At 43.7% G+C, this 14,701-nt stretch overlaps 1 protein-coding gene across 23 annotated transcripts in view; it reads left to right on the top strand.

Annotated features, from left to right (window-relative positions):
* Positions 1 to 14,701, top strand: part of MAGI1 (membrane associated guanylate kinase, WW and PDZ domain containing 1) — a 651,771-nt gene that overhangs the window by 457,919 nt on the left and 179,151 nt on the right. For 3 of the 23 annotated variants that reach the window (XM_069561871.1, XM_069561873.1, XM_069561874.1), the window contains exon 1: positions 12,690 to 12,783. The exons of 19 other annotated variants lie outside the window; for them this stretch is intronic. The gene's annotated coding sequence lies outside the window, so the exon portion shown is untranslated. Of the gene's footprint in view, positions 1 to 12,458; positions 12,784 to 14,701 lie in introns of those variants that run through there. One more of the 23 variants, XM_069561875.1, reaches the window with a different exon arrangement.

The raw sequence follows: 14,701 nt of genomic DNA on the forward strand, positions 1-14,701 counted from the left end.
CAGAAGGCTGCTGTATGTGTTATAACTTTTATGTGACAAACTATCCACAGACTTTGTGACTTCAAACAATGCATAGCTCCATATAGTTCCTGTAGAAGGGGAAACTGGGAGTGGCTTGGCTCGGTTGTCCTGGGCCAACTTCATCTCAGTGGATATCAGCCTCAGTGGCTGAACCCTCCAAAGGCTTGGCTCGGGCTGGATGATCTATTTCCTAGCTGTCTCACTTGCACACCTGGTTGCTGGGTGTTGGTTGTGGGCAGGTTGTTAAATTAGCTGTTGGAATAACTGCAAAATGTAAAGAGAAGTCATTAAAAGAAAATCTAAATCATTCACGTTGCTTTGCAAGTGTCTTTACATTATCACTCCATTTCAACTGAACCCAAATTGGAAATCATAGACTCTAAATTAGAAGTGTTTATGTCAAGAAAGAGCCTATAGAATCCTAAACTGGTAACATATGTCCAAAAATAGTTCTCAATCTACTTTAAAAGATGGATGAAGGAATGAACACCCTGTGTGTTAAAATAAGATACTTGACGTATGTATGAATAATTTTGTATGATTTCTTCTCTTGTGATTAACTCAGTATGTGCTAGTCTCAAAGATGTTGCAAAGAGGACTTTTAATGTTTCACAGGCTTTCGTTTACAGTTTAATTCTTACAAAAGGAAGTTTACTACATTCTGTTCTTCCAGGAGTCATATAAATCAAGGCATTACTTTTTTGCAATATTGCATTTCATCAAGTCTAAGATGCAGATTTTTAGAAATGCACATGCATTCAACCATCTTGTTATTTAATTGGCAGTTTATTTCCTGCCTTATTGCTTCATAAATTATGATTGTTATCTTACACTTGGTGAAGCACGGTATGTCTTATTTTTTTATTTTCTAGAAAACATTTTAAATACTTGTTAATTGCTTATTATAGTTGAGGTGGGCATATCTGCCCAGCTGTGGTTTGGCCAAGTCTGTGTAAATGTATTAATACAGTTTTGTAAAGCAATGGCTTCTTTTAAAAAGTGAAAAACTCGTATTTTATCTTCTTTGAGTGAAAGTAGTCATCACATGCTTGTGTCTCACTTTTTCATGTGTCAAATAAGAGTGGCCATAAATTAGGTCTAAAAAGTCTCTGTCCGTTTGATTATCCTAAGATTCTGGATCTTTTCTAGAAGAAAACAGAACTTAATTCTTCATCTGCGTGGGTGGGGGAGAGTCAGAAGTTTTTTTAATAGTAGGATGAAATCCATCAATCCTCTCCAACAAATAGTGCTCATGAGAGCATAATATCAGAGTCTGACTGTGATTTCAGGAGGGTCATGGACTCTTGGGCTTTCCGTGGCTCTAGTTGTCTCTCTGCCAATGCAGGAGATACAGGTTGAATCCCTGGGTCAGGAAGATCCCCTGGAGAAGGGCATGGCAATCCAGTCCAGTATTCATGCCTAGAGAATTGCATGGGCAGAGGAGTTGGCGGGCTACAACCCATAGGGTTGCAAAGAGTGAGATACGGCTGAAGTGACTTACATGCACGCACACATGGGCCCCTGCCTCAGAGCTCTTTCCCAAACATCTCAGGGTTCTTTGACTTCCAGCTAAGCAGATACTAGGATATTGCTTCTTGAGTTTAGATTTTCCTGTGTGGTGGTTTTTTCCTTTGTGACAAACAGGTGAAATAGAACTTTTTGAATTATTAGTTTATCCATTGCTAATATCCTCCACTTTAATCTGGGTAGAATCCTTACTTTTCCTTTGCCCCAACCATAGATACTGTAAATGGGGCCCTGGTACTGAGGATAAAGGACTGAATACACATATGGAGGGGGTAAAATAGCTCTCAAAATACTTTGATAAAATGAGATTTTCTTTATAACTCAAACCTATGCCAAATAGGGAAGTGTTACTAATGAAAAAAAAATCAATGTTATATGTTCTGAGTTTTCTTAGTCATGTTTAAAGATCTGTGAAATATTTTTCTACATAGAGGTACAAAGTCTTGATAAAACCCTAAGGTATAGAGCCTGTTACAGAAAAAAGATCAAAGTTGGACTTCCTGGGTGGCTCAGATGGTTAAGTGTCTGTCTATAGTGCGAGAGACCCAGGTTCAATCCCTGGGTTGGGAAGATCCCCTGCAGAACGAAATGGCAATCCACTCCAGTATATTGCCTGGAAAATCCCATGGACAGAGGAGCCTGGAAGGCCACAGTCCATGGGGTCGCAAAGAGTCGGACACGACTGAGCGACTTCACTTCACAGAAATAAGGAGAGCGCCAGGTTTGACACCGAAGTGCCTCAAACAAGTTGTTTTTATTTCCTCTCCAATCTCTATTGGGACTTTCCTGGTGGCTCAGTGGTAAAGAATTTGTTTGCAGTGTAGGGGATGTGGGTCCTATCCTTGGGTTGGGAAGATCTTCTCAAGAAGGAAATGGCAAACCACTCCAGTATTATTGCCTGGGAAATCCCATGGACAGAGGAGCCTGGCGGGCTACAGTCCATAGGGTCACAAGAGTCAGACACAACTTAGCAACTAAACTGCCACCCCATCCAATCTTTATTGTTGCCTCCCTTCTACTGACTTTAGGTTTTGTTTGTTCTTCTTTTTCTCACTCTTTTACGTGGTGGGTTAGGTTGTTTATCTGAGATTTTTCTTGCCTTTTGAGGAAGGCTTGTATCACTATGAACTTCCCTCTAACAGCTGCTTTTGCTACATCTCATAGATCAAATAACTTTTTTTCTCTATCTTTATACATCTATCGTACTGGTTGTGTTGTTGTAGTAAGACTTACTTGTGGAGGATGCTTTGCCTGTAACATTTTCAAAAAGTGGACTGCATCTGTACTGAAGCAAAAATTTATTCCAATGGATCAACTTTTATGCCTTTTATGTGCTTTAAGGCCTGGCAGTAGAGTCCATTTCTTCAGTTACTTGTTAAAAAGGCTGATTCCAAGGCTCTTTCTCTGCAAATTCTGACTGAATGTATCGAGATGGGATCAAAAATCCAGATTTTTTTTGTTTTAAGCAAGCGCCGCTGTTGAAAGTATGTATTCAAGAAAGGCTGCACAACTCTAGCTTCCACATTCAACACACTGGAAGTGATGGCTAAAGCCCTGTGTTTCTTGGAAGTGAATTGTGGGCCTTTTGTTCCCCTTGTCTACCCATAAGACCTTAAGTGGGGAAGTAGCTGAAGATGCATTGTGCAGGGAGAGAATAAAATATATCATCAGCTTTGAGTTAACACTGGGTATTGATGGCCTGTCACATCTCTTTGGGCGTACTGCTGGCTGTATTTTACTTCAAAGATGATTCCATTTACGACCAGCAGTTTTTATGTTACAGAGGGGAGACCAACAACGTGGTTTTCATCTTTGGTTGAATGAAAATCAACCAATTGAAAATAGAAACAAGTTAGGGCACTTAGTCCCCTGGTTGGGTATTGAGAGCATTTACCTCTAGTTCTTAGGAAGACATTGTGCTTAACGTGCAGTACTCTGATAATTATCCTTCAGGGGTGAGAAAGTCTATTAGTGCCCCGGACTTCCATAGATCTCCATGACAGTGACAGGAGGGAAAGTGCAATCTGACCAAATCGGGATCAGATGCTATTTTATTGTTATGATTAGCCTGTTGGGTTTGACAGCCAGTGTTCCCTGTTGAAGGCATGCTGCAGAGTGACAGTAATGGTGGATGAGGCTGTGTTTGGGTACTTGTTTACATGGATCTCTCATATTAATTACTGACTACATCTAGGGCTCATGTTATGTATAGTGACTCCCTACCAAAAAGCAAGTTTAACAAGGTGGTTACGTTACTGAAGGAAAATCTTCCCGGTATATGACTTTGAAAATAGAATCCTAGTGTCAGAAAGTGAAGAGGAACTAAAAAGCCTCTTGTTGAAAGTGAAAGAGGAGAGCGAAAAAGTTGGCTTAAAGCTCAACATTCAGAAGACGAAGATCATGGCATCTGGTCCCGTCACTTCATGGGAAATAGATGGGGAAACAGTGGAAACACTGGCAGATTTTATTTTTTTGGACTCCAAAATCACTGCAGATAGTGACTGCAGCCATGAAATTAAAAGATGCTTACTCCTTGGAAGAAAGTTATGACCAACCTAGATAGCATATTGAAAAGCAGAGACATTACTTTGCCAACAAAGGTCCGTCTGGTCAAGGCTATGGTTTTTCCTGTGGTCATGCATGGATGTGAGAGTTGGACTGTGAAGAAGGCTGAGCGCCGAAGAATTGATGCTTTTGAACTGTGGTGTTGGAGAAGACTCTTGAGAGTCCCTTGGACTGCAAGGAGATCTACCCAATCCATTCTAAAGGAGATCAGTCCTGGGTGTTCATTGGAAGGACTGATGCTAAAGCTGAAACTCCAATACTTTGGCCACCTTATGCGAAGAGCTGACTCATTGGAAAAGACCCTGATGCTGGGAGGGATTGGGGGCAGGAGGAGAAGGGGACAACAGAGGATGAGATGGCTGGATGGCATCACTGACTCGATGGACATGAGTTTGAGTGAAGTCCTGGAGTTGGTGATTGACAGGGAGGCCTGGCATGCTGCGATTCATGGGGCTGCAAAGAGTCAGACATGACTGAGCGACTGAACTGAACTGAACTGAATGTTTTTGATGGTGCACTTTGTGCCTTGTGCAAAATTCTAGAAACACCAGGGTGAGATGGAGAGACAAAGCTGATGAAGAAACCAACACTGATGCATTTACTTCCATAAATATGTAATTACCAATTACTATATGCATAAGAAAGGAGAGGAAGCACTAAGATTCTGTGAGAGGGTATGACCTGGATATTTAAGTAAGTTTGTTGATTATCTATTGCTGTGTGAGTTACACCCCCCGCCGCCCCATCAAATTACCCTAAAACTTAGCAATGTAAAACAAATATTTAATCTCAGGGTCTCAATTCTGATTGTCAAAAATCTGGAAGTGGTGTAGCTGGGTGGACTTACTTCATATATTCTGAAAAGGATAAAGTCAGATGACTGGGGCTACCATGATCTGAAAGTTCGACTGGGGCTAAAGAATGTACTTTGAAGATCATTATGTATCCCTCGGCAGAAGGCTTCGGTTCTCAGATGCTTACCTGATGACAGCTGCCTTCCCTAAACAGTCCAATAGGAGACAGAGAGTGTGCACAAATGACCAAGATGGAAGTGGTACTGTCTTATAACCCACCCTTGGAAGTGAAAGACCATCACTTTTCCTATTTGTCACACAGACCAACCCTGGTACCTGTGAGTGGAGAGTATATAATAGTCTGAGTACCAAGAAATGGACATCATTAAAGGTTATCTTTGAGGTCACCAACTCACTGAACGTGGGGGGTTGTTGCAGGTCTTTTATGAGAAAGTGCTGTTTAAGTGAGACACAAAAGTTGAGTAGGTGGAATGAGGGTGATTTGGTGGAAAGCCTTTACCGGTGGTCCCAGTTTGGTATGTTTTGAAATAGTGAATGATTGCTAGTGAAGACAGCAGAGAAAGAGACAGAAATCATGTGCTGAGAGAGAATGCTGGAGAGGTTGGCAGAGACAAGACCAAGCATGCTCTTTTAGGTCAAATTGAAGATTTTCTTCTTTGGAGACTTAAGTTGGTAAATGACTTGATCAGATTTACTTAAAAAAAAAAAATGTTTTTTAAGTCTCTCTTTCTGCTATAAGCAAGATAGATTATAGGTTGGGAAACCAGTTTAGAAGGTATTATAATTGTCCAGGCTAAAGATCATGGTGGATGAGAATGTTAGCAGCAGAGACAGTCGTGGACAGACATGAAACGTATTTAGGAGGAAAATTTGTCAGAACTTCGAGATGTACCTGCCAGGGTTATCCAGGCTGATTGGTGAGGTTCTGGCTTCTAGAATGGGGTGGATGGAGGTGACATTTGCTAATAGAGTGAATCCTGGAAAAAGGACCAGGTGTATGGACTACATGATGGGCCTGACCCTGAACTTACACACATCATTACATGTACTAAGGAAGTGTGTCAGATGGTTAGGGTACAGGGATGAACAGGAAGGTCTTTACCAACAAAAATGTAATTCCACACTTATCCACAAAAGCACACTGCATTTTAAGAACCATCTGACAGGTTTGGGATTTTTTTGTTCTAATTTATGTGTAAGTAGCTAAAATCTGGTAAGTATGACAGGGATTTCTTGGCATTTCTCTGTTGATTATCATCCTTGTCTTTTAAAGCACGTTGTTGAAATCTTTTAAAGAAAGAAAGTGAAGTCACTCAGTCACGTCCGACTCTTTGCAACCCCAGGACTGTAGTGTACTATGCTCCTCCATCCATGGGATTTTCCAGGCAACAGTATAGGAGTGGGGTGCCATTTCCTTCTCCAGGGGGTATTCAGACCCAGGGATCAAAGATCCCGGGTCTCCTGCATTGCAGGAAGACACTTTACCATCTGAGCTACTAGGGAAGTCCCATCTAGGGAAATCTTTTAAATCCCAACTTAATTTGTTTCTTGAAGTGTCAGAGCCATTAGGATGTATCAGTTCAGATCTCCGTTTCTGTTTCCCACTGCCTCTAAAATAAATTCCCTATCATTCTCTCGCGCTATTTCTCTAACACACATACATACACTCCTACTTGTCAAGAAATTAAGTATTACATGTCATAAAATTGTAACATTTAAGTCTGAGGAGACAAACAGATGATCATTCATTCAAGCCAAGGAATATGGTAATTGAATACCTACTTTGTTGTGTGTGTGTGTTGTTTTTTTTTGGGGGGGCCTCGCTGCATGTGGGATCTTAGTTCCCTGACCAAGGGTTGAATCCATGCCCCCTGCAGTGGAAGCATGAGGTCCTAACCGTAGGACCACCAGGGAAGTCCCTGAACAGTTACTTTGTGAACAGGCTCTGTGTCAAAAGCTTTCACGTTTTTAAAAATGGCATCTCATATTACCTATCCAAGGTCTAGCCTATATTATGCACTGTTCTAGGCATATGTTACTTGCCAGGCAGTGGACTTAAGAGCTCTCATCTCTCGTCCACTCCCCTGGAGAAAAGCAGAGGGAAAGAGCCATATGCCTGTATGCAACTTACACTCCCAACACGGGGGCGTGGCATGAGCACACGGATGGCACAGCAGTTAACAGACAAGATCGGGCCCATAGGTGTTGCCCCATAGCTATACTCAGAAAGGGTGAAATCCCTAAAGTATAGAATAAAATCCATGGCATTAGGAATTTTTGTTTTGCTTGGTTCATTGCTGATTACCAGCCTCTGGGCACACTTGTTGCAAGAATGAATGAACAAATCATCATCTTTCTTAAATTTACTATTTCAAAATCATTTAAATATGGAGAAAAGTTGCAGAAATAGTATGTTTTGCCATAACCAGCTTCCCCTAATGTTAACCTCTTATGTAACCATGAACAATGATCAAAACTGAGAAATTAACATTGACACAATACTGTTAACTAAGGACTCTTTGGATTTCACTGTTTTTTTTTTTTTTTTTCCCCACTAAAGTCTTTTTCTGTTTCAGGGTTCAGTCCAGGGTACCATATTATATTTAGATGTCTTGTACTCTCCAATTTGGGGGAGTTCCTCCTCAACCAATCCTAGTCTTTCATACCTCAACATTTTTTAAAATAAACTGTAAATTCTGTAAATTGTCCTTCAGCTTAGATTTGTGTGATGACTGAAACCTGGCAAAGACTTTGTATTGAAAAAGACATCATTAGGAATTGGTGCTTTGGGTGGACTTGATGGAGGAGTGAGACTTGGATGGGAGAAAAGTGGGAAGTGGAGTTTTCAGGCCAGAAAAAACTCTGTGCCCACATCTCTAACTGGGAGCACTTTGGTGCTGTCTTGGTTCTTCTCTGCATGTGTAAGTGATGGGTAACCTGCGTTGACTGATTAAGAGTTGTAATCACACCTTGTCTAGCTGCCCTGCTGCTTTGCATCTTGCCTTTTTCTCATCAGCAAGATCTTCTGATACGGGCTCAACTCTAGCTTACAGATGCTGCTGGCTGTGATAGTGGATTTGGGCTTTGGTTCCCTGGATAACAGAGCTGATGGGTTTTTGCTTTTTATCAGACTTTTTATGCTCTTCTGTAGTCTGGTGACACAGGGCCTTCTATTTATTTTTACTATGACTATTATATTGTTTAAGACTCAGCAAGTACTGTGCCAAGCTCTAAGCCAACTTTTCTCATTGGGGAGCAATATCACCTGTAAGGGAAAAAACATTGGGTTTTTGGGAAGTGAAAAAAAAAAAATTCTTCTTGTGTATAAGTACACAATACCGAAACAGCCATATGAGAAATCTGTGGTATTAAAATTTCATTGAAGGGGGCGGGTGTTGATTAGGGGAAAAGAAATCTTAAAAAACTTACTGATAGGGTCAGTGAGGGAGAAAAAAGGTTGAGATATGTTGATTTAGGCCAGATGACTTGCTTATGTCATCTCACTTTAATTCTCAACATTATCTCAAGGGACATATTCTTATTATTCCCATTAAAAAATACAAATGGGGAAATTGTGAATTAGCAGAATTGAGTACCTTCCTCAAGGTCACAGAGCCAAATGTAGATTAGGGATATCCATTCAGGACAGGTAGGCTCCAAGGTCAAGGTCTAAACAGTGGTCATCCTTGTCAATTTGTAGCCTTATTCATGAAAACCAGTAAAAAAGGAAGTCAATAGAATAAAACCATAGCATATCGTAAAACCAAGGAAAAGTTTTCTAGACTTACTCAGTAATTAGAATTTCCTGTTATATTATTACCCCATGATTAAGGTTAATAATTGTGGGTCAGTTCTGCATACATTTACAGTGTTGATATTAGGAGTCTAGTCAGCTACAGTAATATAATTGCATGAAGGCAGGTTTTTTGTCTGTCCACTGTTGTATCTCCAATGCTGAGAACAATGCAACACATACTAAGTGCTCAAAAAATATGTGTTGAATAAATAAAAACAAAAGGTTATTGTATTTTAAGAAAAAAAATTCAAAGCTGAACTCAATTACATCTGTTTGATGTTAATGCTGTGATGCTTCCTCTTAAAAAAATAAACAGCAACCACCAAAATGTATGAGAAGACACATACCTACCACAGTGAAAATAAGTTCTGGGTGGCCATTTGAGTTTGATGTAGCAACTGCCTCCAGCTACTCAAACTCCAAACATATGACTTAATATTGTTATACCATGCAGAGCTAAGAGAGATTAAATCAGACCTAATTTTTCCATCCATTTTGAGGGGTTAAAAAAAACACAACCAATATTATTGTTTGAGATAGAATATTGATAATACAATTGGCTGAAATATACAGTGTCATCTTTTCTTTTTCAACTGAGTGTCAAGACCAGCTATTTCTGTTTTGGGGTAGGGACTAAACCTACCTGAGATGTATTATAGTCATGGACAGATGAACACAAACCCCAAGTTGTATGGGATGTAATTTCTTCCCCTTGAGAAACTTTACATTTACCATCTGTGAATAGGAAACATAAATTAGGTTAGTATACACAATGCATCTCATAAACCTTACCAAGGGGGAGCACGAGCCTCTCCTTGAGATACTGCGAAGGTTCAGGAGTGACTATAGAATTAAGTTGGATTTGCCAAACTATCCCTTCCAGACAAATGCAAATTTCAGTTCTCACAGACCCTTCCTGAAATAAGTAATTCAGAGGATCAGCCCAAGAAAGGCTTGGTTGGCTCAGAAGAAGCCCATTTTCATATATATGAGTGGAGATAGACAAAAAGATGGTGACATCACCACCAAGTCCTCATTTTCTTATTCTCAGTGGCATATACCAGCAGCATTGAGAGGGCTTCTAAGAAGGTTTACCATGAGTGCAAATGAAATAAGAAGTCAAGAAGGTCAGAATCTGAGAGTGGGGAGGAATTTTGCTGGCTGCTTCAAAGGCTAAGTCACTCTCCTGCCTCCATGTTAGATGAGCTGCTTTTGGATGTGGGTTCAAATATCTCTTTCTCTGAATCACAATTTTTTAAGGGTCCTGTTAAGTGGCTTTTTTGTTTCCCTTTGTTTTTATTTCTTTTTTCCCCACCACTGGAAACTCATAAACCTTGGTATTATATGGTAATTAGATGGTGATGCTGGGAAATGGAGACTGAGGACACACACATACACTCTCTCTCTCTCACTCTTAACACAGACACAGTCACACTCAAACCCTATTACCTTAGCAGGCTGTCCTCCAGCCTTCTTCATGGAGAAGTGGGTACTTCAGGGCTTCTAATTACAGGCTTTCTGCGAGAACCCTCTCAGCAGGAACACTGTGTACTACAGACACTCCTTTCTACACACTGAATACCCTAGTACAGTTGTTTGAAACTGAAAGTCACTTTCACTTCAACAGAAGGCTCTCAATCACCTCCACCCGCCCCCTTACCTTTCTGGAGTTATTAGCATAGACATTCCTTTACGGCATCTTATCACAATCAGGCTTATCTAGTCTTGTAATGAGCTCCACTAGAGAAATTCTGTCAGGTTCACTCTGGGAATCCCCTCATGCCAAATCCTTCTCCTGTGGCTGCTGGGGGGGAAAAAAGACACAGGAGTAAATAGGTTATGGTGTTTGCTCTTTTGGCTAATATTTTTCCACATGTTGGAAGGGAGTCCCACTCAGACCGTCGATGTGGATTTTATTGTCCTCCGCTTGTATAACTCACATGGAAACTTCATTTTAACATTATGTAAAGTGTTTCAAATAACTGCATTAAGGGCTTCTTCCTTGGGAGATGATTTGGGGTCCCAGGCAATGACGTGCATTTACTGGAGACCAACCCCAGTGTTGTCAAATTGATGACTTCCCGTGAATGCTCCACTCACTACCGCCACAGTTCAGTTCAGTTCAATCGCTCAGTCATGTCCGACTCTTTGCGACGCCATGAATCGCAGCACGCCAGGCCTCCCTGTCCATCACCATCTCCCGGAGTTCACTCAGACTCACGTCCATCGAGTCTGTGATGCCATCCAGCAGTCTCATCCTTGGTTGTCCCCTTCTCCTCCTGCCCTCAATCCCTCCCAGCATCAGAGTCTTTTCCAATGAGTCAACTCTTCGCATGAGGTGGCCAAAGTACTAGAGCTTCAGCTTTAGCATCATTCCTTCCAAAGAAATCCCAGGGCTGATCTCCTTCAGAATGGACTGGTTGGATCTCCTTGCAGTCCACAGGACTCTCAAGAGTCTTCTCCAACACCACAGTTCAAAAGCATCAGTTCTTCGGCACTCAGCCTTCTTCACAGTCCAACTCTCACATCCATACATGACCACAGGAAAAACCATAGCCTTGACTAGACCGACCTTAGTCGGCAAAGTAATGTCTCTGCTTTTGAATATACTATCTAGGTTGGTCATAACTTTTCTTCCAAGAAGTAAGCGTCTTTTAATTTCATGGCTGCAGTCACCATGTGCAGTGATTTTGGAGCCCCCCAAAATAAAGTCTGACACTGTTTCCACTGTTTCCCCATCTATTTCCCATGAAGTGATAGGACCAGATGCCATGATCTTCGTTTTCTGAATGTTGAGCTTTAAGCCAACTTTTTCACTCTCCTCTTTCACTTTCATCAAGAGGCTTTTTAGCTCCTCTTCACTTTCTCCCATAAGGGTGGAGTCATCTGCACTCCACCTGAAATTAGAACTAACATTCTATATGAATCGAAAGGAAATGCTGAGGTGAGGTGATAGATTCAAAGGGAGCTCTCTTTTTTTTTTTTCCCTCTTAGCCCAAGGAACTCACCTTTTTCAGGTTTATCCTTGCCAGAGAAGAGGTGAAGTATTTTCCAGAGTTCAAAAGGCATGCCCCTTGACCTTAAAAGTTCACAAAAGGCAGATGCTCAGGGAGACCAAGATTCAGGACTTTGAACTTGGACTGACCGGAGACATTGCTCCAAGCTCTTAGCTGAGTGACCTTTGACTGTTACTTAACCTCTTTGAGCTTCATTCTTTTCATCTTTCAGAGGCCAGACAAATAGTTCCCTCTTTCCAGGGCTGCATAATGATGAGATGGATTGGCTTTGCAACTAGAGAGTAGGGCCCCTTTTTTAGGATTTCTTTTTTTTTTAAGGGACCTTGAATGCTAAGCTAAGGTGTTTGGCTTTTATTCTATGGATTGGGGCCAATCTAAGTTTCCTGAAGAGTGAAGAGGCAATCTGTATTAACCAAAGGGTCGCAGTGGTATACTGGAACACCAGCACAGTACTTTCAGAATAGTCTGTACCAGGAGAGAATAAAAGGCTCCTCATAGTCATTAGTAAAAGGGCAGGTGCTATTTAAGAATTGTTATTTTAAATAAAATAATGATAAGGAAGGAAAGTTCAACTTTATTCCTGATATATTTTAAAGTATATCTGGCTCTCCTGTTTGACCACCGTCTCCACATCCGTTTCCAAGGTTGCAGCTCTTCGTGGGCCCATATTTCCTTGGTTACCCTGGACCGGGACCACGTGACCTCCCCTCCCACGCTGGGTACCGTGAAAGCCCTGTTTATCCACACCCCACCCCCTCCGCACCCCTACCCAGGCCCTGTGGATGGGGGTGGGCGGGAGGCCGCCGCTCACTACCAGGGACCCAGCAGCGGCCCCTGAGTGTGAATAGCGCACATTGACGACGCTGCAGCCCGAGCGGGCTGGGGACGCCAGGGCACTGCCTCTGCCTGCGGGCCCCATAAAAGGAGCAGCTGCCGCTGGGGCCGCTCAGATGCGCGGGGATGAGGCGGGCGGCGGCTGAGTGCGCGCCTGGACTCCGGCAGTGACCGAGGCGGACCTTGGGGCCACTCTGAGGGCCCGCAGGTAACCGCGGGCGGGCGGGTTTTGCCCCCTGGCTCGGGAGTGACGGCAGGAGGAGGGCAGGGACGAGGGTCGGGGTGGCAGGAAGGAGGCTGGGCAGGGATGAAGAAGGGAGGAAGCCAGGAAGACGGGAAGGAGGAGGAAAGGGGAGGAAGAAGAGGGCGGGAGGAAGGAAGGAGCCGCGCCGAGGAGCAGCTGGCACGCGCTGCACTTGCCTCCAGCCCAGGCGTTCAAGTTCCCCACCTCCGACCTCTCCCAGCTGCGGGGCCGGGCGCCGGGCGCATCCCTCCCCAAAACGCTCCCGCGTCGCGCGCGCATCGCGGATCCTCAGCCATGTTTTCTGGGCGAGCGTCTCCGGCGGCACAGCTGAGCGGCAAGGCCCCCACGCGGGGACAGCCTTGGTTGCCGCGTGGGGGCAGGTGGAAGGGGATGAGAGCGGTCGCTCTGCTCCAGGCTCGCGCTGCTTGAGGCAGGGGGCCCGGGGGATGATGCTTTACTTTGCTTCCAGTTGGGTAAAAGACAGGGTCGCGCCCCCCCCCCCCCGCCCCGCGCCCCCGCCCGCTGGCCCGTCCCTGCCTCCCGTCCCTGCCTCCCGTCCCTGCAGACCCCACTTCACCGGCCTGCTGCCTCTCTGAACTGTTGGCTCCCCCACCTTGTCCTTCCTCAGCCATCCAGAAGCCTGTATTTTGAGCTGCTTTTAGAGCGTTGTTTGCATATAAGTGGGCTCAGCTGCAGAAAAAGGAGAGGGGCTGAGAAGGAGGAGGGCCTTTTGTGCTGAGCCCCATTGTAAAGCCCTCGTCCCCCCACCCCAACTCTGAGCCGCTGAAGGCTCCCAACAGAGAAGGACGGATGCTGAGGCACCCCAGACGTCCTTGGCTTGCTGTCAGTCAGCTGCCCTTCTCCTCCTCTGTTGGGATTCTTCTGTGGGTAAAAGGTCGCTCTGAAGCTGTGAGGGCTCCATTTCACCTGGGATGCCCCCAGACATCCCGTGGGTCTAGTTGCTATGGCATCGCTGCCCACTCACAGGAAATGCAACTCCTGGCAATCACGCCAGTCTGCCAAAGGCAGAGTTTCTTCCTTCAGCCCGAAGCAGATCCACGGTAGCGGGTTCTGTGAATTCTCAGCGGGGTTTGGTAGTTCTTGCTTGAGGAGCTGTTGGATGGGAGTTCAGGAGTTCCTCAGTGGCTCCTCAGTTGAATATTCTCCTTAATTTTCTCCTAATAATGAATTTTCACAGTTGGCCTTTTCTACAGCATATGATGTGTTTCAACCCCAGGCTGTGCCCCCTGAGGCGGTTTTGTGGTTGTTTGTATTTTGTCATTTGGTGGCTCAGTTGTGTCAGACTCTGCGATCCATCGCTGCAGCACGCCAGGCTTCCCTGTCCCTCACCGTCTCCCTTGCTCAGACTCATGTCCATTGAGTTGGTGATGCCATCCAACCATCTCATCGTCTGTCATCTGTATGTAAGATAGGTGATTGTAGCTCTATTCTAGAATGAATAATGGCAGTGTTGTCGTAGTGGTGAGCTGTCTAGAGAGCCTAAGCATTGGCTGGACACAGTTCTCAGCTCTTTACATATAGTATCCTCGTTGATACATAGAGCTACCAAGAATCTCTAATAGATAAATGGAAACATGGAGAGATTAATTTATCCTGTGTCCACAGTAACCACTTGCTGGGATTTGAATCTAGGCAGTATTAGTCCAGAGCTGATGCCCTTAACTATTCTTCTTTGAGGAAGGTGGGCAGTAAAATCTGTCCATGGCATCGTCATTCTGAGGTTCCACAAGGTGGATTCAGGAAGACTCAGTGTTGAGTCACATAGACTGGGGTTGAATCTTGGATCCAACATATGTAGAATTGTGAGTTAACCTTTATCACTCTTCCATGGTTTGTCATTTTACGTGACTGGTACATAATT

The sequence above is a fragment of the Ovis canadensis genome, chromosome 19, assembly GCF_042477335.2.
Source record: "Ovis canadensis isolate MfBH-ARS-UI-01 breed Bighorn chromosome 19, ARS-UI_OviCan_v2, whole genome shotgun sequence".
In the NCBI taxonomy this organism is placed as follows: domain Eukaryota; kingdom Metazoa; phylum Chordata; class Mammalia; order Artiodactyla; family Bovidae; genus Ovis; species Ovis canadensis.